General features: G+C 47.2%; 1 protein-coding gene and 1 long non-coding RNA gene across 2 annotated transcripts in view; one reads left to right on the top strand and one right to left on the bottom strand.

The window, feature by feature from the left end:
- Window positions 1-3,373, bottom strand: part of TRIM2 (tripartite motif containing 2) — a 196,719-nt gene extending 193,346 nt beyond the window's left edge. The window contains exon 1 of the mRNA XM_017871102.1: window positions 3,154-3,373. The gene's annotated coding sequence lies outside the window, so the exon portion shown is untranslated. The remainder of the gene's footprint in view (window positions 1-3,153) is intronic.
- A 162-nt stretch (window positions 3,374-3,535) lies between these two features.
- Window positions 3,536-5,183, top strand: part of LOC108529015 (uncharacterized) — a 5,086-nt gene continuing 3,438 nt past the window's right edge. Inside the window, exons 1-2 of the long non-coding RNA XR_001885378.1 lie at window positions 3,536-3,716; window positions 3,824-3,882. This is a non-coding gene — a long non-coding RNA (uncharacterized LOC108529015). The remainder of the gene's footprint in view (window positions 3,717-3,823; window positions 3,883-5,183) is intronic.

The raw sequence follows: 5,183 nt of genomic DNA on the forward strand, positions 1-5,183 counted from the left end.
GGGGGGCTGGGGTTAAGTCCCCAGGTGATTCTAGCCTGCAGCTAGGGTAAAGAATAGCTGGTCTGGGGCCATGAAAGGCAGATGATAAATTGTTCTCTTTTAGACGCTTCTTGGTGGTTAATTTTACTTTTTCGCCATTTTGTAAGTTTTTCATTATATCCGACCAAAATCTGATTTTCTCTTACTCCATCCTTCTCAGCCCCTCACACATTTGACAGTAACGAAGTCGCCACTCCACCTTCTCTCCCTGAAACAGCCTGGGTTCTTTCAGTCTCTCCTCTTTCTGCCTCATTATTTGATTTCCCCATTCTGAACCCCTTTCCTCCAGTTTCTGCATATTCTTTTTAAAGTACAGTAGACAAAATTAGGAACAATATCCTAACCATTATTTTACTAGAGTAGAATTCAGTAGAAGTATTTATTTCTAGTTTCGATATGTCATATGTAATATTTCAGAATCACATTTATTTCTTTTAACATTTCTACTTAATCATCAAATCATCATCTGGTTTTATTAGCAAGAAACTCATGTGCAAAATCTGAGAAACCCCACTCCAAGATGGAAAACCAAAATTTGGGGCAAATTGTTTCTTTTCTTTTCTTTTTTTTTTTTTTTGAGACAGAATCTTGTCCTGTCGCCCAGGCTGGAGTGCAATGGTGTGATCTCAGCTCACTGCAACCTCTGCCTCCTGGGTTCAAACAATTCTCCTGCCTCAGCCTCCCTAGTAGTTGGGATTACAGGCGCCCACCATCACACTCAGCTATTTTTTGTATTTTTAGTAGAGATGGAGTTTCACCATGTTGGCCAGGCTGGTCCTGAACTCCTGACCTCAGGTGATTCACCTGCCTCGGTCTCCCAAAGTGCTGGGATTACAGGCGTGAGCCACCGTGCCCGGCCAATTTGGGGCAAATTTAAGCACCAAATGTCAAGCATTATTTTCGAGGCAGGCAGACATCAGTCTTTCCCCAGGGCCATGACCTGATAAATAAAATTAAAGAGACCATATGTGTCCATATGCACACCATATGTGTACAAGCAATTGGTTAGTGTATTTTTAGGCAAATTCTAAGCTATACTGATTACTACTTTTCTGAGGATTGTTATATTTTAATTTTCCCCTTTGTAGTCTTTCTGTCTTTCCTACTTGCTCTCATTAAGCCAATCCTCAAATGTCAGGTTAAAAGAAACGCTGCTTGGTGGGAGATGAATTGGAAGACATGCAGAAATCATAGCCTATCTATTAGGCTAGGAGTTAGATATTACTTTGATGGATAGATATTACCCTGTTACACCCATTATATGGATGAGGAAAGGGAGACCTGGAAAGTTTAAGTAGCTTCTTCACCGTTCATTGCTCACACTCCCAACGCAGGGTCCTGGCTCTGGTAAGCCCCTCTGGGGAAGGTGAGGTCTTCCATTGGCCATCAGCCCCTGACCGTGGAGGCCAGACACCACATCAAGAAACCTGAGCCTCAGAGACTGCAGTAGACTTCAGATGCCATAAGAGAAGAGCCTGCCTCTGTATCACATATTTGGACCTGCGTCAAATCAACACAGAAATGCACTTGAAACATTAAACAGGACGTTCTGAAACCACGTGACTATGTGAAACGCTCCTCGGAACCTTTAGGGAAGGGCCAAGGTTCTTTAAGAAATATGTAAACCACAGAGACACCCTTGCATGATGCCAGCTCTGTACAATTAAAACCTTGTCTGGAATTAAATATAAAACTGAGTTGAACTTCAAGATTCCTTTTAGCAATAGATAGTAAGGGGGGGGGGAACCCACACCCACTCACACTCATATTTTGGGGAGGAAGGAGGGAACTGAAGTCTTGTCACTTCATGTCTGCCCTGCTAAGCACATTGTGCTAAGAGAAGGAAGAAACGAGTTCTGGGCGCGGCGAGACACTGAGGCCCACAAGACTCTGAAATCCCAAAGGCGCTGAGATCTCAAAGGAACCCGGACGCGCCCCCTCCGGGGCCCGGACTCAGCGATGCGCGCTGCTCCCTGAGACGCCGCCACGCCCGTGTCCCTGCAGGACCAGCCGCAGCCGCCACTGCGCAGCGCACAAAGGTCCCCACGAGCTGGAACACTGGCCTCATCTCGTTGTTTCGAGCCAACCGTAAAACGCGCCTTCTCTCCATTTTCAAAAAGGGCCGGAAAGATCCGGGGCGGGGCGGGGCTGCCTGCCCTGGCTGCCTAGGCCCAAGGTTCTTTCCTTTGTGTGTGGATCCCCAAAGCACAGGGCCGTTCCAAGCCCGATGCTGGCAACCCGGCACTCATGCCCGCGTCTGCAGCCTTCGGGCCGTCGCCTGCTCGCCAGCGCGCACCACCTCCAGACGAGGTGTGGCGACGCGCTTCTCGGGGCCCTTCCGCAGCCCCGCCGCACGCGCGCCCGCCTCTCCTATCCCTGCCTTTCAGTCCCCACCACCGGTCTGGAAGCTTTAAGCGCCCAGCCGCCTGCCAGCAGCGCGGGGGCCGCAGATACTCACGTTTCCAGTTGTGTCCCGAAGCGAGCACTGCCCCCGCCACTGTAATTAGAAGGACGGGAAAGCTCTCTGAGAGCTGCCTTTCAGGCAGCAAGAGGTGACAAGCAGGCGACCAGCTGAAAGCCCCTCATTTTCTGCAACTTCACTCAAAATGCTCCTGTGCCACCAGCGCAGCTGCCAACTTTAATAACTATGTCAGACAGCCCGCCCCTCCCCCACAAGGAGCCACAAAGATGACAGGCGGGGGACTAAATCCGCATGCCCAGCCGCAGTCACCCGGCCTCAGCCCCAGCGACGCCGCCGCTGGAATGACTGTGCAGGGAACGACCAGGAAAAGGTGTAAATGCCAGCCCTGACCTAGGAATTCTCCACAAACCTCTTTCTTCACTCCGAGCAGAAATCGGATCCTTTTCCCAACAGTATTTCTGAAACAAAACAAGAGGCAGACGCCTTTCCAGGTAACCCAACCTGCATTTCAAATGCAAAAGGCGCTTTCGCAGCAACACTCATCCCTATTTCTACTGGATTTCTGGGTATCGATGGGATATTCTGCGCACCATGCAAAGCGTAAGAAGCTCATTCAACTGCTCTGCTCCCGTTTCAGTCGCGCGCACCAACGCTTGTGTCTGTCCCCAGGACCCTGGCCAACAGAACCTTACTGTCTGAGGGGGCTCCTTGGCAGTTCCTCGTTGATTTGGACCATTTCCAAAGCACGGGCAGCTCCTCGAAAGCGACTCAATCTTGTCAAGCTGGAAGGAATCAGTGGTTCTGTTTTGCAAGTGGAATATTAAAGTACTCCACTGAAATTAGTATTTTATAGCATATATATATTTATGTGTGAGAGACTGATCCCGAGCTCACGGCAGCCCGGCAGCCTCGCCCCAGACCCCTAGTGCCCCGGCTCCGCCCAGAGAGCCCTTCCCCGCTAGGCCCAGCCAGCCGCACCTGCCTCTGCGGGGGATGGTTTCCCTGGAAACTCCGGAGAGCAGGTTCTCCCTCCAGACACGCGGTTCCCTTGACAACTGCGATTTAGCACTAGGCCTTCTAAGAGGAATGTCCATGAATGCCTGTTTTAAATCACAGATTCAAAGAGATTCACGAGGGTGGTTGGGCAGGAATAAGATGTCTGTGATTTGGGGGAATGGAAGAGGGGCCGCGCGAGCCTGAGTGGGGTCAGTGGCTATCGCAGGCGAGGGACTGCGTCGCTCACCCTTCCCTACCAGTGAGTTAATACCTGGGTTTAGAATGAATACATTCTCTTCGGCTTATTTCCTTTTCTCTATTTATTTTCCTTAAGATACTATTTAAACAGTTATTTTGCACCGACAGAGCACTGGCTAGCTCCAGGTAGGAGTGAGGAGAAGCCCATAAAGATGTGTGAAACAGAGGTGAGTCTTCGTGGGAATAATACTTGGCCATAGATGATCTCGTGCACAGAAATTCAAGAACTGTTTCCAATACAATCTTGCATCATCAGGCCATGATGGTTATGAAATTTCACTCATGATTTCGGTTGGTTCCTATGGAGAAAGAGGAAGTGTAGATGAGACTATGCATATTTATGAAATATTTAAATGTCCACATGCCACCTGGTTCCTTTTGTTTTAGTTTTGTTGTTGTTGTTTGTTTGTTGAGACACAGCTTCACTCTGTTGCCCAGGCTGGAGTGCAGGGGCCCATCTTTGCTCACTGCAACCTCTGCCTTCTGGGTTCAGGTGAGTCTCCAGTCTCAGCTTCCTGAGTAGCTGAGAATACACGTGTGAGCCACCACACCCGGCTAATTTTTGTATTTTCAGCAGAGATAGGGTTTCACCATTTTGGCCAGGCTGGTCTCGAACTCCTGGCCTCAAGTGATCTGCCCACTTTGGCCTCCTCAAGTACAGCTATTACAGGTGTGAACCACTGCCTGACCTCTATCTTGTTACTTTTGGTCACAGACATATCATACTAATCACACCACAAATAGATGCTAAAAGGTAAAATGAAACAAGTTAACGAGCTTGCATCCGAGGCATAAGAAGATTGTATAAAAAAAAATTACACATGCCTCATACTGGTTTCTCCTATGATCAATTATATATTCCATATTTGAGCTATTAAAAGTTAAAAATCAGTGGCATGTTTGAATTAATGAGATTTTACTATACACATTATGATAATATGATTATGTTAATCTCTGGGTTGAGACTGAAATATGTACATACAAATGCATCCTTTTAAAAAGTCATAAATTCATTTCTGAAAAGTTTAACATGCATCCAATTTTCACAAAGCTAGTGATATTTCCATATTCTAGGGAAGTAGTTTATGTAAAATAAAACACACAAGAAAATTTCTTCATAAAGCAGAAAAACCTGTTTTTTAAGAAAAATCATGCCTGTAATCCCAGCACTTTGGGAGGCTGAGGCAGGCAGATCACGAGGTCAGGAGATCAAGACCATGCTGGTCAACATGGTGAAACCCCATCTCTACTACAATACAAAAAAAAAACATTAGCCAGGTGTGGTTATACGCGCATGTAGTCCCAGCTACTCGGGAGACTGAGGCAGGGGAATTGCTTGAATCTGGGAGGCAGAGATTGCAGTGAGATGACATCGTGTCACTGCACTCCAGCCTGGCAACAGAGCAAGACTCCATCTCAAAAAAAAAAAAAAAAAAAAAAAAAAAAAAAAAAAAAAAAAAAAAAAAAT

This window comes from Rhinopithecus bieti, unplaced genomic scaffold (genome assembly GCF_001698545.2).
Source record: "Rhinopithecus bieti isolate Rb0 unplaced genomic scaffold, ASM169854v2 scaffold_3878, whole genome shotgun sequence".
Taxonomy (NCBI): Eukaryota; Metazoa; Chordata; class Mammalia; order Primates; family Cercopithecidae; genus Rhinopithecus; species Rhinopithecus bieti.